Below are 27,967 nucleotides of genomic sequence, written 5' to 3' on the forward strand. Positions count from 1 at the left end.
ATTTGCAACCTGTACTTTGAATCTGATTAGTTGCATAATAACTCTTTACATTTTCATGCAGTGTGACACCTTTCTTTGGATGAGCTTAAAGTGTTTTACAGCCATTATCCTATTAACCCTCACCCTAGGGAGTGTTGGGGGTGCGTGGAATATGTTATTATCTTTATTTTATGGAAGGGACATGATAGCACAAGGAAGTCAAAGAATTTGAGCAATAGCACATGTGAAGTTGGGTGGAACTGGGGACAGAAACAGGTCTCATAAACAGGCTTTTGCTGCTGTGGCATAAATCTCTCCGCTTCCTTTATCAGAAAGAGCCACGGGGCCTTAGTGGTGATACTGAAGGTCTGATCTTTCATCCAAAGGGAGGGGTTAAATATATGCTGGGAGGAAGGAGCAGATGAGTGAAGTTGATTCATCTAGAATGATAGGAGCTGCTCGATCAACTTCTGCAAGCAATCTGCATGTGTATTTCACGTCTGCTCTACTGCATGGTGTCATGCTGCCAGGTGCTGTAGGAGAAACCCAGGGAGTGTTCTGCTTGGCACAAAGTAGCTCCTAAATACATATTTGTGGAAGGCAGGAAGGCAGGAAGGAAGGAAGGAAGGAAGGAAGGGGGCAGGCAAGAAGGAAAGAAGGAAGGAAGAAAGGGAGGGAGGGAAGGAGAGAGGGAGGAAAGAAAGTGGGAAGAAAGGAGGGAAGGTAAGATATCATTCCCGTCTTCAGGGAGCTTATAATTAGAGAGGGGGAAACCAAAATAATATAAAGAAAAATTATGTGCTGAACAAGAGAGTATTGTCCATTGATGCCTAAGCAGAGCAGAGAGGGAATGAACCTCCAGGCCTGGAGCCGTCAGAGAAACTTTCTCTGGTGGAAACTGAATAAGCCTTGGAGGAGGGAGGGATTCTGGAGATGAAGAGGAGGAGAGAGAGATTATTTTGGGAAGTGCGAGGGCCTGACTAGTCTGGTGGTAGAGAGTATCCAAAGGAAGCAGTGCTTTTTTAAAAATGTGTTTTTAAAGGAAGAAGTGGGTCTTGTGAGATTGCAAGGAGGGGTTGTTTCTTTCATTAGATGTTGTGGAGTGCCCACAACTTACTAGAAGATAAAGTGCAGGGAATCAGAGCAAACTCCTAGATTCTGAGGTTGAAAGTGTGCTGTTGCTGAGAAGGAAAGCTTGCATTTTGGAAGACGGTTAACTTTTTGAGTCTCTAATAATTTCAGGAGCTAGTCTCAGCACATTTATTTTGAAACTGTATGGACTCCATATTCTGCTCGGAGTGTTTGTTTCTCCCTTAAAGGTGAGATTGAGCTCACGATTATTCTGTTATCACTGAAATGTATTCTTTTTTTTTTTTTTTTTACCGTTTTTGTATTTTTTTACTTGGTTTTAGTTAGTGAGCATATATATGTATTTATCATTATTCTGTTGTTATTTTTCTGCTTTTACTATTATTCAGTTCTGATTACACTACCACATCCATCACTCTCCTATCTCGGATCCACTTTTATTCTTTACCACGGCTCGTATCTGGCAGAGTTCTCTAGCAAACTTTCTTCTCCTGACCTGGGTTCAGCAATTAAAATCATACATTTTGAAAATAGTTATTACTGTCTTTTAGGAGTTTCCATATCTTTGGGGATCAAAGCTCTTGTTTTATTTTGGGTTCTTTCTTCCTCCATGAAACAGGGAAGGTGAAAAGCTTTAGACACGGAAATCTCTTCTACTCCCAAATAATGTTGGCCTCTGACTAGAGGGAGATAATCAAAATAAGAAAAAAACAAAACAAAACAAAACAACTAACTCAACAAACATTATAGGAAATGCGTATCAACCCAAGTAGGAGATTTCATGGTCTTAAAAGGTGATTGCCATTATGTGGAAGTCTGAAGAAGGCAAAGAGGGCAGTGTGAATGTGAGGGTTCTGCAGACTCTCAGCAGGGTAGTAAAGTTGCACGTATTTATATGCATAGGTGCAGAAGAATAAGATCCGTAGATTTGCAGCCAGGTCCCAGGTATGATTGAGGGCTGGGCGGGGTGGGGGGGAAAGCTTATGAGCAAGAACCCCAGTTTTCTACTGCCCAAAGCAGCAGAGGGGACATATGTGGAAGAGAGACTGGCAGAATTTTCTGAAATGCATTCCCCATTTATTACCTTGCCATCTAATGGAGAGCCTGACTGAGAATGAGGTTCATATCAAATTCCTATTTCTCTTTTCTCTCTTTGAATGTTCCCAGTTTAATTCGGGCGCATGCATTATCAAACATCTGTTTTAATTACAGCCATTGTTGAGGTAGTTAATCAGTTGTCGTCTCTCACCAGCCAAAATCCTATATTGCTGAATTTTTGTACAATCAAAGATACAATAAATATAAAAGGAATTCTTGTATATCAGCAAGGGAAAAAAAATGCATACAACTTCTTTGCTCACTGATGCAACCAAAACACCAAGGAGTTATTATAATGTGCATTCCCCTGACACAGACTTTTATTTCATGCAAATGACTGTGATTAAGATTCAAATACTTTTTTTTTCCATTTTCACACATTACTTAATCAATGTGAAGTACTGTGTAAAAATTGCATCTCTTCATAACAGTGATTTTGACCAAGTCAAGTGTTGCTCCTAGAATTATAATCCAGACTTGTGATTCAATTATCATTTAGAGACTTTCTAAATTCAAATTAAGTTCACTCTCTCCTCCTCCTCCCAACACTGTAAACTTAATATCAGTATGGATCATTTGTAAGGTGTGACCAAAATAACTTTCCATTTCAAAGAAGTATACAATGTGATGTGTAAATTTCCCTTACTTGCAAAAAAAAAGAAAAAAGCACAGCAATCAATAGTGACTGGCCATTAAAATGTATGAAATGCACAAAGTACAGTCTATTTACGTTACACTTAGCTTTTACGCTGGATAATACCGACACTCTCCAGCATATTTATCTATTTAAACTTACTTGGAACACTTGTACAAACCACCATTTAAAAAGTTCAAAAAGAACCCATGGAATACATAAAGTTTGGCATCGCCATTTGATGATTTAACTATTGGACATTCAAAAGCTCATTCTTACAGGAATCAACTAGGAATGAATAAAATGAAGTAGGATTCCAGAAGCCAGCTAGGTAACTCTCCTACAACTGTAAACATTGATCTATTTACTGCTTACTGCACCCAAACCAGAGGCTGAATCTGGTTTTGTTATTGTCTGTGACTCTCTTTCTTGTTCATCTTGCATTTCATTTATACTCGAAAAATTAGATGTTGCCAGTCACTAAGTTTCGGTTATTACCAGGTACTATCCACATCCATTTTCTTACCCTTACCCTTACCCTTACCCTTACCCTTTCTATACCCTAAATTTCTTTACCCTCTGAGATGAAAATAAAATCTAATTTTAATTGTTTTCCTTCTTTAAACGTTCACCAAAAATTCCTCCTTTTGTGTCCAATTGCAATGAGCAGACAAAGACACTCATCTTTTTTCTCCATGGTTCCTAGAACACAATGCTTTCTCTACGCTAGAGCTGAATCTCTTGAATTTGAATAGTTTTTTTTTTTTTTTAAGGGAAGTAGAATTTGCATTTGATTGAGTTTGATGAATTCAAACATATAATGTTTGAATCTGGATATTCCTTTTGGAAGTTTCTTGAATGTTCTAAAAGAGACATTCCATCTTTTCTGCCAGGAAAGATAGAGAGACATTGGCAGTTCATAAGAGGGTCTCAACTTGTAGAGACCTTGGCCAGTTGAAACCAAAGGTCTAGTCCTGAATTTACTGGAAGACTAGGAAACGTCTTTGAAGTTGAGGTGGTTTTATAGGAGGAACAATCATGATCTGCCTAAGAAGGCATTGCCACATTCTACAGAAATAAGAGTAGCCAGCCATGTCTGGGTCTTTCAAAGCCAGAACCAAGTCATTTGAAGTCAGTGTAGACTACTTACAGAGGACCAAAGAGATGATTCCTATCTATTCTGATTCCATCCAAGGAGTTGTATGGGGGCTTTATGATAAAGCTTCGAGGGAGAAACGAGATTGGATCAGAGGCCCTGGCTGGACCCCATTATCTAACCTTCCCTATCCCATAGAATTAGAATTTTTGCTGGGCACATGGCTGCCCAGAGCAAGACTGCATTTTCCAATGTGGCCCTTTCCCATAGCCCTTTGCATAGTCCTCATAGCTGGTAATGATCCATGATTAAATTCTGGCCAATAGAATGTAAGAGTATTGGTCCAAAATTCCTTATCCCGAATAGAGGTCATATATGGTATGGAATTCAGATTTCTTTTTTTTTTTTTTTTTTTTTCAGATTTTGAAGGTGATACGATGCATATTCTGCTTATTATTATCGAATATCTCTATTGGAGGCAGGGACAGCATCTCACTATCAACTGCAGCAAAGCATAGTAATATTCACTCTAAATGGGATAAAGACAATGATCTCATGGCGATGCAGGCTGGCTGAGCCCAAGACCCAGGGGAGGGTCCCATAGGACCGGCTAACAGGGTCCTTGGCTTTATGTAGCATAGAAATCAAACAGGAACCAGAGAAAGTGAAAGCAGAGTTTCTTGAACAGTGTAAGTGACAGAAGAGTGCCTGGGAGACTCAGAAAGGAACAGAGAATGAGTCTCGTCAGTGCTTGGGGCTACGGGTTTATATTAAGAAAGGGTCTAGGGTACGTTCTCCTCCAGGAACCCAGGGTAGAGGCAACTGTCAGATGAACAATAGGTGCTTTTCCATAAATTACTGAAGGTAGGGGCACTGAGGCCAGCATGAGCTGAGGTTTGTTTGAAGCTCATGTCCTGGAACACGTTTGAGATCTGGCTCTTCGTAGGTGTTATCAGGTGTTTGGGACCTAGGACAAAACTCAGCCAATGATTAACTTTCTTGCTTCTTCCCTGAAATGGGAACATAGCTTCTTTGGCTTATACAGGGGCAAAATGTGGATCACGAGTTAATGGGACCTACCAGAAAAACAGCAGAGACGGAGCCTTTCTAAAATGGAGTCTCTTCAATGGCAATCCAGGTCAGGTTTTGTCCTCAAATGAACTGTTGTTGAAAACTATGAAAGGAATTTTGGTTTTTAGAGCTTTTTGGATCTCAGAATTATGTATCATGTGGCAGCTTCTAGAAACCTGTAGAGACAGCTCACAAATATCCTTCGACTCTCCCTTGTTTCTTCCTACATTCTGCCTTCTGGAAAGTGAAGCTTCCTTAGACCATGAGGACCGTGGTTTTAAAGACAATATAAATTGCCCTTATTTATTCTTTTCCTCAAAGTGCTATTAACTTTAAATGTGAATCTTTTTGTTTTGCTGCATCACTTAATATTGAATGCACACCATGTACAACACACTATACTAAGTATCTCATTTAATTCTGTGATCAGTTCCATTTAACGGATGAAAAAACTGAAGAATAGAAAGTTTATCTAACTTAGCCAACGTCCATATTCAGTGAGTGGCAGAGCTAGGATTTGAAACTAAGAAGTCTCTCTCAGCGAGACCATACTTGCCATATAAAAAATGTGTTGGAGACTCATTGGTCAAGTTTCACGTTTCCCTATGGTTCTGGGATTGCATTCTTTAGAGGCCTTGTTGAGATACTGTGCTTTTTTTTCCTCCTTCATTTTAGTTTGGCAAGTTTTAATTTGCAATTAACCAGCTTTCTAACAACCCCCAAAAGAGAAGGGTAAAGCTAAAAGCCTATTGCTTTCTATGATCACGCTAACATTCATGACCGCAACTACATCATGATGTAAAGCACTGGACAGAAAGGTTTATAGATATAACTATTATGCAGAAGTACCTCCCGGCCAAATTAGAAGTGAATATAAATTTGGGATACTAATTAACCTATCATCTTGGCCATATTTTCTGGGTGACATCTATGTCTCTCTCTTTTTTTTTTTTTTTTTATTTTTTCTATTTTGAGAGAGAGAGAGAGACAGAGACAGAGAGAGTGTGTGTGTGTGCACGAGCGGGAGTGGAGCAGAGAGAGAGAGAATCCCCAGCAGGCTCTCCACTATCAGTGCAGAGTCCAATGTGGGGCTCAACCTCACAAACCGAGAGATCATGACCTGAGCCGACATGAAGAGCTGGACGCTCAGCCGGCTGAGCCACACAGGCACCCCATCTGTCTCATTTGAAGTGTCCCATACTCAGTGGTAGGTGCCTTCTTCCTGTTAATACCTGAGTGCCAAAAGAAGTCACAGTCTAATAGCAAAGCAATCCCTGCTCAGATCTGAGAAGATTTCAGAAGTTATAAATGTTGTATTCCCCAGTAATTGTCATTACATTATTGGCATTTCTGGCACAATTCACTCTAGAAACTACCGGGAAAAAATGTAACTAGTTAACAATAGGAAAGGGCGCTGCTAATGAAATTGGTTTTGACTCTAGAAAGATGTGTGTGTGACTTAGCCATTCTCAGTTTCATACCTTTGGTTTCAACTCATTCACGTAGTTGAATCTCAAGTATTAATGTAGCAAATACAGTAAAATATTAAGTTGTTGAATCTGGGTGTTGAGCAGATGAACGTTCATTATACTATTTTCCCTACTTTTGTGTAAGTTTGACAATTTCATAATAAAATGTCAGAAGACCAGGGAAAAATCCATACAAATGATAACTTTAAAAATCTGCCATTATTTAAGTGAGGTTATCTAGCTCTATACTGTCCTATACAGTGGCCATTACGCAAATGAGTCTATTTAAATTTAAATAGAAATCCATTAAAAAGGCATTAAATTAAAAATTGAGTCCCTCGGTTGCACTAGCCACACATTTCAGTACTCAGCAGTCACTGCCTGTATATTTTTTAAACCATTCTTAATTGTGGTAAAATTTGCATAACAAAATTCACTATTTTTAAATGTACAGTTCAATGTATAAGTACGTTTGCATTGCTGTGCAATGCACAACTATCGCTGTGCATCCATCTCCAGAACTTCAAAAAATTTTCTCTATTTTTTATGTGAGCCATTTTTATTGTGGCAAAACAAATACATGAACATATTAAGAGCCTGTTGAATTTAGTACTGTTGTCTGTTCCCAAATTTCTCTGAAAATATTGGCTTGCTACTTGCTTCTCCTCATATGGATTGCAAACATAGAGGTAGCAAAAACCTCAGGGTTGAGAAACCTTAAAGGAGAAAATTCTGAATTGTGAAACTTTATACGTTAACTATCTTTTTTTTCCCCCTGGAAATGGAGAAGCAGGAGGAACCCCATTCTTCAACCATAACAATGAATCACACCTCATTCCACTCATAGTTCCCCAAGGCTCTGATCCTCTGGAACATAATTTGAGACACACAGCTCTATTGAGCACAGACATTGATTCACCAGCAAACATTTGTGTGGAGCCTCCCGGAGCCAGGCGCTGTGCTGGTGATGGGAATATAAAGGTAAGGAAGACAGGCAAGGCTCTTGTTTTTCATGGCGCTTCCTTTCTGGTGTGGGGAGACAGACAATCAACCAGTTAGCAAGTCCACAGACAGATCCAAGGTATCAGATGGTCGTAAATACTGCAAAGAATATAAAACAGGGTGATGTGTTAGAACACTTCACTGACCGGACGTTAAATGTCCTATTCACAAGCCAATTCCAAATTAGCTATAAATCATCTAAAAACAATGAAATATGACATTCACCAAAAAGAAGTTCACCTTCTACTACCTTTGCTTTTCCTGCCTCTGACTGTCATATTGGCTGGTTCTACTCCATTATTTACTTTTAATAAGCTTGGGAGCTTGGGGGATATAAATCTGGTAATCGCTCAGGTAATTCACACCTTATCTTTATATTCAAAAAAGAAGATACCTATAACTTTTGCAAAAGAAATTCATCCAGATTGGTGCTTGTTGCAAATTGAACCCTGGGTTTTCAATGAATAAAGAACAAATCTGAAAAAATAGAGAAGAAAAACTATGGATATGTCAGACAGCTTTGCATAACACCTGTCATTGTCTTCTCGAGCCCAGTCAAGATCGGGAGACATGTGGGTTAATATTTCCACCAACTTCTCCTCTGTCGTATGTTTGCCAAGTATCGCCTCTACTCGGGACACAACACTGATTTGCAGAGCGTGCAGTTGTGTGAACCCAGGAGGAAGGAAGTGTGATTCACACAACTTCCCTTCTCTCGACAGAAAATACAGCAAAGCATGTCCTGTGTTCCCATAAAGTTCACCGTCCTATACGTTCTATACCTAAATCGATTACTGACTAGGAGAAGAGTCAATGTATGACAAGAGATATTTTCTTTTCACTGAGTAAAAGTTCCAATGAGTGAAGTGAGTAATGTTGTTATAATCGTCCACATAAAAGGAGATAAAGCAGTTGGAGAGAGAGAAATGCAAACTGTTCCAAGGTCTGATCTTGACAGTAAAGACTTAATCATTTTCAAGCCTTCTTGATTTTCCTGCCTCTTGTCTACACACTTCTGCCAATGTTTCATCTTTAAGATCTATTCACAGCCTTCAAAACAGCCTGGGGCAAATAGCAAGGACGGCCAGAGAATGTGGTTTTCAGTTACCCTACTATTTGGGTGACTCCTTAGCTGGGATAATGCGATTTTGAACGGATTTTAAATGGTAATGGTGATAGGGGATGGTCAATATTTATTTATAAGCTTTCTTAGTTGGGATGCTATTTCAATTTTTACATATCTCTTAAATTTTAGAGAAAAAAATTTCCCAACTGGGTTTTTTAGGTTTAGAAAATTGACCATTATACAAACATCCTTCACTGAAATTCATTGCCAGCATTTATAACAACAATACTAATGACGAAACTGATATTAACTGTGCTGAGAGCTTACCATATATTACCTCATCTAATTCTCATGACAAGTGATGGAGGAAACTAAGGGTAAGGGAAGTAGAGTAGCCAGCGACTCTTTTTTTTTTTTTATTTTTTTAATGTTTATTTATTTTTGAGAGAGGGAGAGACAGAGTGTGAGCAGGCAAGGGGCAGAGAGAGAGGGAGACACAGAATCTGAAGCAGGCTCCAGGCTCCGAGCTGTCAGCACAGAGCCCGATGCGGGGCTCGAACTCACGAACCATGAGATCATGACCTGAGCCGAAGTCGGAAGCTCAACTGACTGAGCCACCCAGGCACCCCAAGTAACCAGCGACTCTTGTTATATGTCCTGTGTTGGCAATGAGGTCAGGTTTCAGGGGGTGCATTGGAGAGTGTTTAATTTCTCATAATCTTGATCAGAACTGCTTCCTCTAAGCCACCCAGAATAAACATTTTATCTGAGTAAGGGCAGTGTGGTTGCTAAGGAAAGGCAGATCGCAATCCTGAAGGCTGTCCCAGGAAGATGTTCTGGAGCTGTCACTCTATATCCACGTGACTGTTACCATCAAATTCCCGTTTCTTCAATGCTCATTGTGTTTGGAACACTAGATTCAGACACTTGCCCAGTGAAGGGGACGCAGAAGACATGGGGGGCATCCAAAGCGGGATGGCAGCATGGAATGGTAGGACAAGACCAACCCTCGTGGACAGATACACCTATCTTCTAGGCTCGGGTCTTACAAATTATTTCTTTGACCTTAGACAAATTATCTCGTTTCTTTGGGCCTAAGTTTATTGGATCTAAAACAAAAGGTTTGATGTAGTGATTGCTTAAGATCCTTGTAGCTGTAAATTATGATGACTCCATAGGTCTTATCTTCCCAGAACTTACAATCCAGTGTGACAATCAAATAAACTGAAGTATTTGGAAATGTTTCTAAACTTTATCTTGTAATTGCTTTGGTGTGTTTTTTTTCCCCTTAGTCTTGAACCTAAGGGCCGTGGGCATATTCTTTGTACCTCCTCCAAGATTTCACACATATTAGGGGCCCCATGAACGTCTGTTACATAAGTGACAATGAGTGAATACATGAATAAACACATAAATCTAACTTCCCAAAGAAGCAGTATATACGTAATGACACCAGCTTCTTCTAAATTCACATTCAGGTCTCATTTTTATACCATTTATCCCTGGGAGCAGATCCAGGTTTTGATGAACCCAAAGTTAATACAATTCAAGGGCTCCTCTTTAAGAAAAATTAAAAATTTCAAATATACAATTAAGTACAGCGCCCTTGCAGGAGCCTGTGTAAACGGGGAGCACCAAGGTGTATACCCTACTGGCTTCCAACCCATTTCTGGCCACAGGCCCCCTTTGGCCCTCCACTCCAGGCATATCTGCCTTCTCTCTTCCTGAAAAGTTTACTCCTACCTCAGTGCCTTAGAAAGTGCTCCTCCATTCTCTACCACAGCTCCCTGAGCTTTAGTTTTTAAATCATGGTAAAATACACATATTGATCATCTTATCCATTCATAAGTGTACAGTTTAAATACATTCACAATGTTCTGCAATCGTCCCCACTATCTATACCCAAAACCTTTTTTTTTAAATCATCCCTAACCTAAACTCTGTACATATGAATCAATAACTCTCTTCTCCTTCTTCCCCCTAGCTGCTGGTAACTTCTATTCTACATTCTGTCTCTAAGAATTTGTCTGTTCTAGGTACCTCATATAAGTAGAACCATAGAACACTTGTCCTTCTGTATCTGGCTTATTTCACTAAGCCCAATGTTTCCAAGGTGCGTTCGTGTCGTAGTATATATCAAAAGTCTATTCCTTTTTATGACTGGTCAGTATTCTATTACATGCATACACCACATTTTGTTTATCCCTTCATCTGACTTGGGCTGTTTCCACCTTTTGGATATTGTACATAAATGTTGCTGGGAACATTGTATGTAAAGTATCTGTTTGAGTTTCTACTTTCAGTTCTTTTCAGTACATCCCTAGATGTGGAATTGCTCGGTCATTTGGTAGTTCTGTGTTTTATCTTTGGAAACTACTAAACTGTTTTCCATAGCAGCTGCACCATTACACACACACACACACACACACACACACACACACACACATTTACTGTTCATTTATCCTTGAGAGAGAGAGACAGAGACAGAGCACAAAAAGGGGAGGGGCAAAGAGAGACAGAATCGAAAGCGGGCTCCAGGCTCTGAGCTGTCAGCACAGAGCCCAGTGCAGGGCTTGAACTCTTGAGCCATGAGATCATGACCTGAGCCGAAGTCGGATGTTTAACTGAATGAGTCACCCAGGCACCCGAGCACCATTTTTTATTTTTACCAGCAAGGTATGAGGGTTCCAATTTCTCCATATCCTTGCCGACACTGTTATTTTCCATTTTTTGAAATTATAGCCATCCTAATGGGTGTGAAGAGGTATATCACTGTGATTCACCTGATTATTATTTTCATAGCCTTTTACATTATATGAAATGGTCCCATTTGTTTGTTACATGCTTGTGCTGAGATCAATGCTTCAACAATAACACATGCATTAGATAACAAGTGCACAGTCGTTTGTATTAGGCATCAGAAAAATCCTGGTAGCCTTGAGCCAGCAGAGCACCGTTATCTTAGGTCCTCAAACAGTGAAGACCAAACACAATTGAAATGAAAAGATGTGTCATAAGAATTGGAATTCAAGGTGAGTCGATTAATAATTTTCATAAAGCTTGCATGGATAACGGCATCCTGCTACCTTTTCAAGCTGCCCGGTGCTAATGTTGCTTTGGACCAAGTGTAAATGGAACAAAAATATTGCACTGGGGTATGGGAAGGAGCTATGTCACGGAAACCCAGGTCCTAAATGGCTGACTGCTGTGTCAAGTTGGGTTGATAAGAAAGTCACAGCGCTGCCTGCCTTTCCATTTATAACTGCAGGGAGAACAAAATTTCATTTCTTAAACTGAAGGCTGAAAATTACTGAATCCTTCAGAACAATACGTGATCTTAACTCAACACATGGCTTCTGTGCGTTCTTTAAACACACAATTTCACAACTGAAAGCTTTCAACAATTCCATTCCCTATTGCTAAGAGCCAGTCCCCGGACGGGGAGATCCCAGAAACGGCCCGAGGGGCCAGAGCAAACAGGAACTGTGTATAGTGTTGCACCGTGGCGAATTGCAAAGCACACTGCCGTTCAGTATCATACCTGCCCCACTGGGCACCACCCAGTTTCACACGATCTGTTTGCTAATGCTGCAAACACGAACCAAATCACGCCCATTGTGTAGTCCACAATTGTTCCTGGTGGCTGAGTCACTGAACCAAGTTGCATAATGTTAATATTTTGAAATCACGAAGTGTATGTCTCTGAAGGGCTCGCAGAGTGTTTTATTAAGTGGTCAGCATAACTGCTGTCAAGGAAGGAATCAGAGGGCTCCTGAGTATGGAAGGAGGACAGAAGACCCGCCTGAAAACAGCTGTCCTAGCCAGAAGCAGATTTGCCCTGACGCCCGTTGAAGATGGAGCTTTCCAGCAGCCAACCTGCGCGGGTGCCTCCCGAGGGCAGAGGGAGGAGGGGACAGAGTACACAATGACTCATGAAACAATTATGTAACTTTTTTGGGGCATATATACCATTATATATTTTTTTATTCATTGGGAACAAAAAAAATCTGTGACTTTTAGATTGACATATTATTTGTTTCTACCCAATCAATTAACATAGATTTGTTCAGGGGGCCCCTGGCTGGTTCAGTCAGTAGCATGCGACCCTTGACCTCACGGTTCTGAGTTCAAGCCCCACGTTGGGCGTGCAGCCTACTTTAAAAAAAAAAGAGGGGTGTCTGGTTGGTTCAGTCTGTTAAGCATCCCGCTCTCGATTTCAGCTCAGGTCATGATCTCACGGTTCATGGGATCGAGCCCTGCATCAGGCTCTATGCTGACAGTGCAGAGCCTGCTTGGGATTTGCTCCCCCCCCCTCTCTGCCCCTCCCCTACTCATGCATGCTCACAGGGCACTTGCAAGCTCGCTCACTCTCTCTCTCTCAAAATAAATAAATAAACAATAAAAAGAAAAAGGAAAAAATTGATTTGTCCAGGGGTAGCTGGCTGTCTCAGTTGGAAGAGCATGAGGCTTTTAATCTTGACATTGTGAGTTTGAGCCCCACGTCGGGTGTAAAGATTACTGCTAAAAATGTAAAAAAATAAACTTAAAAAAATAGATGCATTTAACTATCTTGGAATGTATCGAAAATCCCTTTGCACAGTTAAAGTTGACTAATTGCTTTCAGAAGTGAAACATTTCAAATGGCAGTAACTCCCGTGCACACAAGATATGTTTCTTCCGGACCCTCCTGGAGTTTGAAACCCAGTCTGAGAAGAATCTCTGTGAGAAGGCCTAGCTAGTTCACATCAAGTTAGTTAATGTGAGTGCTGTCAGGTGAGGCTTCTAAGTGATTGCGTGGAAAATTCTTGAAATAACCAACCTTACAGATGCTTTGAGAAATTCCTCATCACACCGAACCAGCTGAGGCGTCGTCCCTCCCATACCCAGGATCTGTGCCCAACACCCATGCTGTATCTCCTGCGAGTGGCTCGCTTTTTTTGAGACCTTCACCGTAAAACTTGACCCTCTGGTTTTAGAAGCCGCCGCTCATCTATGAGATGGGAACTCGGTGGGCATGTCCTATTTCTTTTCTTTCAGTTCCGAGAGAAGCATTAGCGGGGAAATTCAAAAGCAAGCAGAACACCGGCATAGCTAATTTAGGCTAATTAGGATGGTGGAGGAGAGTCATACTTCAGAGCTTCCCCTGCCCTCCCGCGTCTCCACCTGATTGCTTTGTCCAGCAGCAAACCCAGGAGGCACTTCCAATTACATCATATCCTCTTCAAACACCAAACCACTCAAGCTAATTTTATCCTATTAAACAGACTGAAGGATCCAGAAGAAAGGCTCTCTCCACCTCCCCAAAAGCTTCAATTACCAGGGTCCCTGATTATCATCGCTTCAATCCTATGTGCACTGCTAAATACTTTTTTTGCTTAGCGTTGCCTTCTTGATTCAGATGAAAAGCAAATATTATGAGCATGTCTTTACAGCTCTGGTAAGTGACACGAAGAGTAAAACTAAAAAGAAACTCCCTGGTTATTAGCATGGTTAATCAAAGTCAAGTTTGAAGTTGCCAAAGACATTGGAATCACAGAGATCTCGGCACCTCTCGGAATGTTAGCATTTAGAAAAAGCCCCGAAGATTTCTTTTCTTTCTTTTTTTCCCCTCCCCTTCTCTTTCCCACTCCTACCCTCCTTCCTGTCTTCCTTTTAACATTTTTATTTTTGAGAGACAGAGTGCAAGTGGAGGAGGGGCAGAGAGAGGGAGAGACGCAGAATCCAAAGCAGGCTCCAGGCTCTGAGTTGTCAGCACAGAGCCCCACGTGGGGCTTGAACTCACAAACCGCGAGATCATGACCTGAGCCAAAGTCGGAAGCTCAACCGACTGAGCCACCCAGGCACCCTGGGTCTTCCTTTCTTCTTTTCTCTCTTTAAAGGACTATTCAAAAAGTTAGTAGCAAAAAGGAAATTTGTGATTTGTGAATGGAATAAACAGCTTGGCCATGGCAGAAAATGTAAGGAGGTTTAGAGAGATGTTCATCATTCGGTCTACTTTTTTCTAGCCAACAAATGTGGAGAGTGTAGTTTTCATGACATATGTACACAGAGAGTAAAAGTTAACAGAGTACGAACTTTCAATTTCCAAACTCCAAATCAACTTTCCATTCAATTTTGACTCATTTGGGAAGTCTTAATCTGAAATATTTTAATATATATGTATATATTAAACACATAGATGTTATATATAGATTATATATTATAACATATATTACAATATATAGTTATATATTATATATATTATACATATATATTTTTCCTGATGACAGCACGAATAGAACGATGTCTAATTCTGAATGTAAAATTCTTTCTAAACCGTTCGTTTAAGACTTGGAAGCAAAATGGAACACTTAATTGTTCTTGATTCATTTTTGAAGATTTATAAAATCCGCCTTAAATGTTCCATGCTTAAGAAGACATGTCACGTTACAGATAAAATTTACAAGAAGGGGGTTATGATGTCTGAAAGACTTAAAAAAGAAAAAAACCTGTTTCTGAGGTTTAATACATTTACCGTGCAAGCTCTGTTCCTCTTCTCAAGGACAAGAAATAGGTTTGACAAACCTTAAAAGGCAAAGGTGTCACAAAGAAAAGTTTTCTTGCCTTCAGTATTATCCAGTTGCCTGGAGTCTTTCACAATGAAAAGAACAGTGATTTTGCATTTCTCCCAAAAATGTATTATAACCTAAAAAAAAAACACATCTTGCCAAGACTTTTGGTGGTCCTCAAAGTATTTGTCAGTTTTGTTTTTAGAAAATCTCATTAATATTCTGTGTAGTCAGTCCAAACGATTGAAATTAAATGTTTGCTTTTGTAACAGTCTCTCTCCTTTAACAGAAAATCTGCCCAGTGGCTCTCACCAAGTGCCACTGTTTCACAGGTATCAAGAAGCCATTGTCTTGGGACAATCACCCTCCCCCACAAAAAAGCAGCAGCCACTCACCAGCAATCCACCCAAACTCTGTTTGGGCCAATTTTCTTAATGTTTCAGCAAGGCTTAATCTGTTGGCATAAGTGTTTAGACCCATTAACAGCTAAAGTCACAGAGTCCACAACTCACTGTGCTGACAGTAAACAAGGAATTTGAGGAATGGCTTTTAAACAATGACTAAGCCCCGAGCCATTTTGTCTTCAGATGCTGTGAAACTGGTCCACGCCAGAGTTGCCTCCTTGCTGCAGCCCCACTTTTATTTAAAATGCATCTCCCTCCCACTGTCTTGCATGTGCTGATTAGATTTTATTTTCCTAACTTCACTCTCCTCTGATTGGCCCCTGAGGACCCCCGTGATCATGAAGATAAGACACTATTATTTTTTAAGAACAGTCTTTGGCAAAAAGGAGAAAATGGGTGAGTTTGCCCACACTGGATTTCTTTCCAGAGAACACCATTCAGTCTCCTGTGGGACATGTTCTTTGGGTGGGAGCAGGGGTTTCTTGACCCTTTATTCTAGTCTTCTGGAGAGCAGAGAACAGGGAGGACAGAACACAATAAATGTGCATGAATAGACCTCCTCGCTGACAGAAATGATCCCACTAGGGGTGTCAGAGTATAATACTCACCGGAAGTGATTCATTCTTCTCTTTAAATATCTAACTTTGGGGCACCTGGCTGGCTTAGTTGGTGGAGCATGGCAATCTTGATCTCAGGGTCTTGAGTTTGAGCCCCACGTTGGGTGTGGAGATTACTTAAAAATAAAATCTTAAATAAGTAAATAAATATCTAACTTCATATTGAAGGTTCTTTTCGGTGTTTTCATCAGATCTGTTCTATTACCTCCTAGCTCGTATTCCATATTCATCACATAACGCCGTAAGCAATAGTCAACAGCTTTGTATCTGTGACTTCTTTTTCCCACTCCCCATCCTTTTGCTCTCTTCCCATCAGACCCATTGCCCACCCAGAACTTACAAACAATAACAAAAGAGAGTATTCTTTGCCTCCGGATCTTCATATGATTCCAGGATTAAGGAGATTCCCCAAGGGATCCAGGCTCCACTTTGGGGGCTTTTTTTGCCTAGTGATCTTTTTAATGTGAGCTCGCATCTCCTACTTGGCCAATGAAAAACACCAGTTCTTTTCCTGAACCTACAACACGTGATATTCAAAATCTCTCATGCGTGCTGTCCAGGATTGCTGAATACAAAGGGGTTACATTAGGAGTGTGGTATTCTGGCAGGCTGAGGTTGGACTTGTAAACAAAGGAGGTGAGGAGAAAGCCTGTAAATGGAGAAGTTGACATAGCTCGTAGGGAATTCTGAAACTCCTTTCTCAATCTTTTATCAAATTAAAAAGCATACAAAGTAAGAGGAAGAAAAAAAGCAAGGAAAGTGAGGGAGTGATGTATTTCTTTCACCTTCCAACACCATTTAGCAAGTGCCCACTCTATGTCAGACATTGTATTCTATATGTACTAAGGGCTGGGGATATGGTATAGCAAGATGTATTTACCTACCTACAGTCTGGGAGGGGAAGCAGACCAGAAAAATCAGTTGCTACTAGCTAGAGTGTTAAGGTGTGTTGGGAACCCAACCCTACCGGAGAGGCACCTAGGTTATCCGACAGTGGGGTGTGCTGGGAGTTAGGGATGAAGGCTGCTCAAAGAGAGGGTGCTTTAGATGGGCACTGAAAGGTAAAAAGGAACCACTAGGCAAATGGGGGTGGGGGTTGCAAGGATGCATTGTACGATGAGGAGAGGTGAGCCCCAGGATAACAAAAATCTCTGATGCCAAAGCCCAAAGATACAGTGTGTTCGGATACTGTATGCTTCTTGGTATGGCTGGAGATTAGCGGGGCCAAGAGCGAGCAGAGTCCTAACTCAAATTAGAGAAGCCTAGAAGTCTATGAAACGTGGCTATAATGTATTCCCGTGTTTCACCTATTTCAATTTTCGGGAAATATTTAATATTCTAAGGTCTGGGGGGTGCCTGGGTGGCTTGGTCGGTTGAACCTCTGACTTCGGCTCAGGTCATGATCTCATGGTTTGTAGGTTGGAGCCCCATGCCAAGCTCTGGGCTGAACTCTTGCTCAGAGCCTGGAGCCTGCTCTAGATTCTGTGTCTCCTTCTGTCTCTGCCTCTGCCCCGCTCACGCTCTGTCTCACTCAGTCTCTCAAAAACAAATAAATGTAAAAAAAAAAAAAATTTTTTTTTTTGGTAAGTATCTGAGGTCTGTGGTCTTACCCAGATAACACTACTGCCGTGTCTAAAAGTCTTATAAATGTCAACCATGAGTCTTACAGCTAGGACCTTCAGTTACCTTCATAGTTACAGTTATCTGCAGTCCATGCAGAGTCCCCCAACTCCAAAACTAGGCTGCTCCTTCTCAGAAACCACCTACTACACACTGTTGTTGTTGCAGGGTTCTGTCTCAGCAGTGTTTGGACTTTACCCACTTTCTCTGGGCAATTTCAGCCACATCCATGGCTTCTACCAACAGTATAAAGTAGTAACTTCCAAATCAGCACCTCAATCCAGGTCTTCTCCTGAGATCCCAATCCTTATTCCACTTGCTCACCTCAAATGCAACACGGTCAAGATTGGACTCTTCCCCGTGCCAAACTGTTTCTCGTCTTCCTATTGCTATATTGTGGTGCTACCACCATCCGTGTAAAGCTGGACACCTGGCGATAATCTTAGAATTTCCTCTTTCCCTTCCTCACTCATGCATCTGAATCCAAAGTGTTGGCCATTCTATCTCTGAATAGCTTTCTCATCTTTCTCCTTCTCTCCATCTTGATTTACCACACTAGAGCAATTAAGTTCAATTCAGTTCCTCAGCTGTTTATTGAATGGCTACTGTCTGTTGTTTATCAAGTTGATGGCCCTGTGAGGAAATAGACTAGGTGGTGGGTTATCATAATTGCAGCTCTCTCTCCCTCCATCTTCTCCCACATCTTCTATCGCATTACTGTCTGCTCAGGAATTTTCAATGGCTCTCCTTGTGTAAAATCCCAATGTCCTAACATATAAGGAGCTTTAAGATTGGCTCCTGACATTCTGTTGACTATCACCTTTCCACACACTCTCTACAAGAGCCAATCTGAAGAGAGTGCTATGTATGTATGGATATGTGGATATATTTCATGAGCATACTATATTCTGGCAAAACTCCATGATATGTTGTTTCTCTGTCAAGAATACCCTAATAGGTTCAAAACACTTTTCTTCAACCTTCGAGTCTCAGCACTTACGTTATTCCCTGTTTTTGATTCCCCTCAACCCTTACCCCAATGATTCTACTCACAAGATATAACCTTTCATGTTCCCTTTGTACCTTGTAAAAACCTCCTTCAAGTAATTTGATTGATTGATTGAAAGAGAGAAAGCAAGAGTGGTGGAGAGAGACAGGGGGAGACACAGAGAGAGAGAGAGAGAGAGAGAGAGAGAGAGAGAGGGACCCCAGGCAGTCTACACACTCAGCATGGAGCCCAATACGGGTCTTGATTCCACCACCCTAGGGTCATGACCTGAGCCAAAATCAAGAGTTGGACACTCAATCAATGGAGCCACTCAGGTGTCCTCTAAGCGATTTCTGTGATGTGTTGTAAATCATTTCTTACAGGTCACAGCCCTCCCCTCACTGAACATTAACTCTGTGAAGATGGGGTCTATGTGTGTGTCTGTTCATCTCCATACAGAGGCTGGAACACAATGGGTGCCCAATGCATCATTCAGGCTTTTCTGCAATGAGATCTTACTATGTACCTCGGGGCTTAATGAGTACCTTTTGTTCCTAGACAGAGATCTTGTGAGTGACCCAAGTGACCCAGTCCCTAGCTGCTCCTCAGTTGCAGGGATTGTGGGGCCTAAGCGCCATGGATTCCCTGGGCACACATGCCTCATTTCCCTTTCAGGGACATCAGAGAGGGAGGAATACTGGAGCACCACTCAGAGGGCAGTGCCTGTCATTGTCTCCCTCAGCCAATCCTCCAAGGGGCATGGTCCATTTCTGCAAAGTCCTTCATTGGGTGTCCTCCTGCTCCTCCCCCAGCCCAGCCAAGTACTACCACTCGGTTCCTCAGGATTTCTCACTTCTGTGGTTTTGCTCATATCCCTTTGCTTGGACTGCCTGGCTTTCGATTCTACTTGTGAATTCCAATCATTCTTTAAGACTTAAACCCAAATGCCATTTTGTTTGCAAAGTTTTCTCTACACTTCACATTGGAATTGGCCCCTCCCCTTAAGAGCCTTCTGTTTCTACTAAGCATTAATTATATCTGCTTGTTATTATTTACATCCTTTCTATCAGCTGGTGAGACTAACTCATAGTTGTTTTCACCCTCAGAGTCTAGTACAATTTCTTACATGAAGTAGGTACTCAACCAATTCAGGCTTAGATATTCATTCCTCCAGAGAGCCCCCCGCCCTTAATCTGGGTCATGTCCCCTTCGTATGTTCACCTTTAGCATCCTGTGTCACTCACTGCCATGTCTGCCTTGGATGGCAGGGATTGCCCTTCTCTTGTCCAAAGTTGATATTCCCAGTATCAAGCATAGGACTGACCTCAAGAAACACTTGTTGAAGAAATGAATAACAAAGCAAATATGGGGTATCGAATATGGAGAACTCAAGAAGAATGAATTATCCTGGGGCTTGAGGAACGGCTGCCCTTTAATATATTTGATTGGCTTTGTGCCTTTATTTCACTCTCTGAGGTATGTTGCAAAATGTCGATTCTACCTTCAAAGCAAAGGAATGTCCCATGGCTGGCCAGTGCTATCAAGGAGTCCTGGCTGACTGAAGAGTGATACTGGATGTGGGATGGTGGGAACAAGTTGGTGAGGAATTGGTGGAGATGAGGCCATGGTTATCCTCAAATCCCCAGCATCATCTTCCTTTACCGATTGGTAAAGAGCACTCTCTCCCCTCCTGATACTCCGTGTATGCCCGTTCCTAATCTCTTACAGTTTAGGGTGATGGGTTGTGATGGGTTGTGATGAACTGAGGGAGGTCCTCATACTGTAGTCCTAGAATAGATTTCCCTGTCTATAGAGCAAGTCCTACTCTTTGCAGACTCAACCATAGCTACCCTTTAGCCAGGAAGCTTTGGGAAGAGTGGAAGATTTATCTGGGCTGGGGGGCAAGGCCCATGCTCAGCTGGAAAGAGAGTCACTTCAGGATGAGGAATTATTTTTTTTTTCTTTTCAATTTTATATGTTTATACATTTTTTTTTAACATTTATTCATTTTTAAGAGACAGAGCATGAGTGGGGGAGGGCAGAGAGAGAGGGAGACACAGAATCTGAAGCAGGCTCCAGGCTCTGAGCTGTCAGCACAGAGTCTGATGTGGGGCTCGAACCCATCAACCGTGAGATCATGACCTGAGCCGAAGTCGGGTGCTTAACCAAGTGAGCCACCCAGGCGTCCCCTTTTCTTTTCAATTTTAAAGATTATTTAAATTTTGTAGTCCGTCTACTCTGTTCCTCAGTCTTCAAAGAGTGAGATTCCTTTTCCTAGCTCAGCAGTAAGCCTCCAAACTTCACATGCACAATTTCCACCCCAAATGGGGGGACAAAAATAGGCCATATTCAAAACTGAAAAGGAAAATTCATCATAAAACCTTCCCAAGAGCTGTATTATTAAAGTTACCATCATTCAGTTGGATATTATCAAGGCAAAAAAATTAAGGTAGAGATTGTGAACACCGCGGCTCACTTTTCCTCCTTTGCTTGTAAATGAATGTTTTTCAGCTTTCCCCATCCATCTTCATTAACATTGTGAGCAATTTGTATTGGCCCGCAGTGTGACATCTTTACATTGTGCGAGTGTATGTGATGTTCTGGAAATGGGCAATTTAATATGAAAAGCGCACCATATCTCAGATTTTTTTTTTAATTTTCTAAACAGTAATTTCTGCTAGGAATTATTCCATGATTTGTGCATAATTTCATGCAGATGGTTATTTAAATATAAATAGAGAAATGTGTCGTTAAATACTGTGCCTGCCTCTACTTAGGTTGGCATTCCCACATTTTAAAATAGTGCCATAAATAAAAGATAAAAAACATCCCTAAGCCACACACTAGTCAGAAGATAATTGTGCCTGTTTGTTCATTGTCATTTGAGTGCCCTCCAATTAACTTTCTTAATATTTTCCAGTTTCTTTAAAAAGAAACTTAAATGGGCCTTTTTGTGAAATGTGTTTACAATGTAATGAAAAACCTCTTTGTTTACCTAATTAAGACTACATTCTCCCTGTAGTAAAAACAGCACTTCAGTCTTTGGTGACCATCCCACTTTCCTGCCCTCCCAAACGCTGACTTGGGTCTGTAAACTAACATGAGAACGCTTGCTGTTGGAAGCCATACACATGCACAGATGACGGCCTGATCCAGCCATTTAAAAATTCACGTGTATCTTCTGCAAAAAAATGCCACCCAGTTGTTTGCCTTGAAAAGCTTTGTAATAATTAAAATAGACAACATGAAGGGAAAATGTGCAATTAACTTTCTTTATTTGAACAAAGTCTAATTCAGTGGCAGCAGGTTTAGAACTACAGGTTCTATGAACGCCAGTCCAAAACATCGTTGAAGTAAATATCCTACAACACTCCTTAACCAAAAACTACGATCTTGAACAGTGGTAATGAGAACTTACAAAATGGTGAAAGAAAACCCGGGAGTCTTCTCCAGTGCTCTACCTTCTGTGTTGTTATTCTGTGGACCTTTACTTAACTGTTCTAGCTGAGAGGCTGTGGAGATTTTTCCAGACCAAATTTTACTTCAGCGAGTGTGAGTTGGAACCTCATTTAGGACAAAGGTGATATTTTCCGTCCCTCAAAGATATCTGGAAGCAAGAACCAGGATAAGAAAAGAAGGTGAAGACGTGTGAGTGCGCGTGCGTGTGAAAAGATCTGTTGGACCTCTTGATACCAATTCTTGTGTGGCATTGACTCTCTGATCTACATCCAGGGCCTGGAACGCTCCTCCCTTTTGCATTTCCAAGCTTCTTAATGGCAACATGGCATCTGAACTTGGAGATCCGGCGTCCACATAAAAGCAAGTATGCTGATACTCAACAACTTATTTTCTGTCCTTGTCCCTCCTCCCAGTTTCACCAATACCTTGAGACCGAATTTGAAGCGTTCTTTTCCTTCATTGTTCACGTCCACTCTGTTACCAGTTCAACCCTATAAACGCTTCCTTTAGCAACTTCAGGACATTTCAGCAGTTCCTGTGCCTACTGGCGGGAGCAGGCAGCATCTTCACACATGTTTTTTTGCCTGCTTTCCTTTCTCCCAAGGAATCCTGAAGTAGCTTACCGATTTTGAATATTGGAAAAGGCCTAGCTTGAGACTTAAGAAAACAAGAAAACTAGGAATTCTCATCCCAGTTTTGCCTCTGACAGCGAAAGTCATTTCATCTGTCTGCACCTCAGTTCCCTCATTTGTAAAATAAAACAGTTAGACTTAATGAACTATTAATTCCTTCCCAGCTCTCTCATCCTACATAGAGGTCTGGATTAAAGCTCCCAGCAAGGGTGTTAGGGTCTTAGGACAACTGCTGTCTATCGTGGGTCCTACTGACCCCATCTAAATCTTCCTGTTTCTGTGGGCGTATGCTTTCCACTGTAAGAACCCTGCAGGCTTAGATGTGACTTGATATTTTCAATCCTATCGAATGTGTGAGAGGCTAGTGTCACGTGGTTAAAAGGAACTCCGGCCGGATTACCTGGTTTTGAATCCAGCTTCATCACTTACCAGCTGCATGACCTTGAGCATGTTACCTGACCTCCCTGAATCTCAGTTGCCTCATTGAATAAGGCATTTCATAAGGTTACCAGGACTAAATGTGATCATTGTTGTAAAGCTCTTAGAATAGTGCCTAGACCTTGGTTAGGACTCGAAAAATACCAGTCATTAAAATGAAATAACTCGTCAAGGGTGTCTGGCTGGCTCAGTCGGTACAGCATGCAACTCTTGATCTTGGGGCTGTAGTTGGGCCCTACATTGGGCATAGAGTTTTCCTTAAAAATTTTTTTTAAATTTTTTATTAAATAAAATTTTTTAACGTTTATTTATTTTTGAGACAGAGACAGAGCATGAACGGGGGAAGGTCAGAGAGAGAGGGAGACACAGAATCTGAAGCAGGCTCCAGGCTCTGAGCTGTCAGCACAGAGCCCGACGCGGGGCTCGAACTCACGGACTGTGAGATCATGACCTGAGCCGAAGTCGGCCGCTTAACCGACTGAGCCACCCAGGCGCCCCTATTAAATAAATTTTTAAAAATATTATTTATTTTTGAGAGGGAGAGAGAGTACAAGGGGGAAGGGCAGAGAGAGAGGGAGACACAGAATCCATAGAAGGGTTCAGGCTCTGAGCTGTCAACCCAGAGCCTGATGTGGGGCTCGAAGTTGTGAACTGCAAGATCATGACCTGAGCTGAAGTCAAGGATGCTTAACTAACTGAGCCACCCAGGCGCCCGTAAAAAAAAAAAAAAAATTAACATTTATTCATTTTTGAGAGACAGAGGCAGAGCATGAGTGGGGGAGGGGCAGAGAGAGAGAGGGAGACACAAAATCCAAAATAGGCTCCAGGCTGTGAGCTGTCAGCACAGAGCCTGACATGGGGCTTGAACCCAAGAACATCGAGGTCATGATCTGAGCCGAAGTCAGATGTTCAACCGACTGAGCCACCCAGGCGCCCCCCCCCCCAATTTTTTTAAATAATAAAATGAAATAGCTCTTCTTTTCACATTATAGATTAATCGGTAAAACATACCAGAACATGTTAGACACAAATGGCTCATAATATTATCCTTTTTAAATTTTTTGCACATTAGCTATAACACTTGCCTTTAGAGCTATCCCTGATAGGGAGGTATGCTTTTATCACATCATAAAAAATTTATACGTGCTTATCTTATCTTAATCATAACAATTTCTACTTGTAAGAGCACAGAGTCTCCTCTTTCTTAATAGTGGAGTACATGAACAGTGTCAAAAGCCAGTTGATTTAGTCATACAGCTTGATTTAGTCATGATCCATTTAGGAAAAAAAAGTTATACTGGGTCTATTTACAAAAAGTAGTTTAAAACATCCCACTTGTACACATTAAAATGAACAAATGCTTAAAAAAAAAAAAAAGGAACTATGCCATAATTTTAAGTTTAAAATGCTAAGTCTCTTTGTTATTTTCCCTAATAGGATATACAAGGTTTGTTAGGCTAGAATCATATTTAAAGACCCATATTTTGGAGGATCTTATTTTTGTCTTTGAAGGCCTACCTAATGATAGTAATCGAAAATTCTTTTGCTAGTGGTATTTAATGAATGTGTGGCACTGGCTTGATGACATGTTATATTAAACAGCTCCTGCCATTAGCTGGTTAAACTTTAGAAGGGACATTGTTAATGTCCTAGAAAGATCAAATAGGTTAATCTGAGTAACGCACATTGTGTACGCGATGTAAAACGCACATGCAATTCTGTATAAAAATAGAGCATTGCTGGTGACAACCGAGGAGCTACAAATATTAAAGATCCTGTTAAGATTAGCAATTGACGTAGTTTGATTGATAATGAGTGACTTTTCTTTAAAGCTCGAATCTGATATTTAGAACGATATTCGCAGTTTCTCTGTTTGATCTTCACATCTAAAATAGAAAGTTTGTCATCACCCGCTCGCTCCTGCTCCCCTGCACCTCATTACCTGTGTCACTCCCGAGCCTAGCAGGGTCTTCTCTCCGGGCCACGCCCTTTCATTCCCCACCCCCCTGCTGACGTCATGCCTCTCCAGGGTCAGAGTAACCTCAGCACCGCTCTCCAGGATGCCGCCTGCATCTCAGGGCCACCGAGCTCCAGTCTCTAAACAAGACTTCCGAACCCGCTTTCATGTTACGCAGCAGTGGATATTCTGTGTTTGCTTGACATTCCCTTGCTCTAAATTCGACAATTTGAATTCTAGATTTGAGCGTCATGCTCTCCCTGCGTAGACCACTGCGAGCCGTGTTTCCGAGGCTGGTCGCCTGAAAGGACATCCAAATCCCTGATCTGTGTGGGTGTAAGAGTGTGCGGTATGCCTTGCGCAGGTGGAAGACCATAAAACTTCTGTGAATAATTAAATAGCCAATGATTTGGGGATAACAAGACACAAGTTTGATTAAACTACGCCTCTAGAAAATTAGCAGAAGTGTTAGTGAGGTAAGACTGTCTTAAAACATGAGCATCTGTATATATAGCTAGTTTCTTGTAGGCACTGACATTTCTGTCCACAAGTAAATGGCAGAGAAAGCTATAGATGTTACAAATTATAAAAGTTGCAAAAACCTAGGAAGCAAAGAGTAATGTTTAAAAATTAGCGCCTTGGTAATGGAGGAAAGTTAAAGAATGCTATCTCTAATTCATGTTTTTTACAGTAATTTTATTTTTATTTTTTCTTCCTTGCCATGTTGCTAACTGCACACATGATCTTCCATGGAGACCTAACCCATGCAAACTAAGGTGATTTTCCCTAAATGAAGACAACACGATTGAATTCTATGTACCACCTAGGCCCACGGTTGATTTCTAGCCAAAGGGAGACATTTGACGAAAAATTTCAAACCAGAAGAAATAGGAAAATAAAGAGACAGAGCTGAGTTCTCTAATTCCAAGGAAAAGCTCAGTGAACATTTCCTCCAGTATCTTAAGGGCTGTGGAACTTGAAATAACTACTTCCTGTGGACCTAAGTGTCCACTGCCTCTTGTTAATAAAGTAAGCTAGTTTTCAAAATTATTGCCACGAAAATAAGCCAAAAATGTCCTCAGAAAACATGAAATGAAGTTGAGCCAGAATCAAGGCTGGGCATGGGAGAATATTTGTAGGGGAAAGACAGTGGGACGGGGAGAGGCTATCCACGGGAGAGGGGGGAAAAATGAAGGTCAGTCTTCACGATTCCAAGCCAAGAATCCAGAAGAGCACGAATGGACATAACACCACCTCACCTGTTAAACAAAAACACCAGAAATTTAAACTGAGATACATTCAGATAAAGCACTTTTACTTTTAGTGAATATTCTGTTAATTCTTAAAAATACCCTTTTGGGAAAAACATTCTTTTTTCCCCCTCCACTCTATATGGGCATCTCTAAAAGCCTACATATCTGGAAACATAAGTAGATATCCATCCAGTGAAATATGAGTTAATCAGACAAATCCAGTTTTACCTCCATGCTGAATCTAAAACTGCTTAAATGTACAACTCTAAGAGAAGAGAAGAGAAGAGAAGGGAGAGAGAAAAGCAGATAAAGAGAAGGGATCCAAGACTTCCATTTTCTTACTTGCAGATAAACATATTCAACATCTACGAATTACAAGGGAAGTTTTAGACAGCTTTGAGGAAGCCCCACAGAATTATTCACTAATAGACCCCAAATGCACATTTTAACTGCCTCCAATTGCCCAATTACATTTTTAATTACCAAGTGCCTTCCACAGAGTAAAATGTCAGGGTGTGAACACCACACATCTCCTTTTACTGCCCCCACGTCCCACCCCGTTCAGAAGAGTCCTTCTACATTCATTTAATCCCAAATCTGATTTCATCGGTCTAAAATTTTGAACGTGTTCAACGACACAGTATTTCCCTCTTAGAAAACCTGAGACAATGACAGGAATTCATAGTAAGTTTTCCCATTCAACCAGACATTTCTTGAGGGAATTGAAAAGGCTCTGCAAAGAAACAGTTAATATGTATACGTCTCTCTGAAATTGGCAACTGTCTTTTATTTCCTCTAATATTCTAGCCAAAGATCTGAGCTCATTTTTTTTTTTTCTGTCCATAGGCTCCAAAAAAAAAAAAAAAAAAAAGACTGTATTCTCGCTAATTATACATCCTGAAAAGAATTTGGTTCAGTGTAAGATGATCCTAGTGATATGCTAATCCTTTTTTCTGCTTGGTGCTGCCTGAAGCTTGTGTCTAACATTTTTTTCAACTGTATGACAATAAAAGTTCTGGCAACAAAAGAAATAAATGGGCAGCTAAAGAAGGTATAGCTCAAACACATGGCAGGCCGGCTCTCCCCTCTCCTTCTGGCTGCTCTTTTGTAAACTGCAGTTTGGTATCTTCAAGTCAATAGCTGAAATCCAGCCACCTTAGCAACTTAGTATGACACCCAAGCCCTCTCTCTTTACATTCATGAATAGTCAGCACCCAGCAGACAAAATAGAACTAATCTTTTTTGACAGAATTGTTCAATTTTGGAGGAAAAGCTTTTGAGTCTTCCACACATTTGCAGAATATGAGACAACAATGGCTGCGATCAAATTTTAAAAACAACAGTGGCCAACAGGGCTGCGAAAAAAAAGTCTCTTTGAATTAAACAGCACATTCAGGCAGTCCCAGTGGTCATAAACTTGGGGCAAACATTAATTTCAATACGTGAAAAAGAGAGAGAGAGAGAGAGACAAACGGAGAGAGTACCCCACAGCCTGCTCTGAGCTTCATGCAGTAATTCCTTCTGCTATGATACACACATAATTTTTT

At 41.0% G+C, this 27,967-nt stretch overlaps 1 long non-coding RNA gene across 3 annotated transcripts in view; it reads left to right on the top strand.

The window, feature by feature from the left end:
- LOC145715567 (uncharacterized) overlaps positions 1–27,967 on the top strand; it is a 59,069-nt gene that overhangs the window by 7,279 nt on the left and 23,823 nt on the right. The window contains exon 2 of one of the 3 annotated variants that reach the window (XR_014137818.1): positions 21,704–22,504. This is a non-coding gene — a long non-coding RNA (uncharacterized LOC145715567). Of the gene's footprint in view, positions 1–21,703; positions 26,783–27,967 lie in introns of those variants that run through there. The other 2 variants (XR_014137817.1, XR_014137819.1) reach the window with 2 other exon arrangements.

The sequence above is a fragment of the Panthera onca genome, chromosome B3 (genome assembly GCF_046562875.1).
Source record: "Panthera onca isolate mPanOnc1 chromosome B3, mPanOnc1 haplotype 2, whole genome shotgun sequence".
NCBI lineage: Eukaryota > Metazoa > Chordata > Mammalia > Carnivora > Felidae > Panthera > Panthera onca.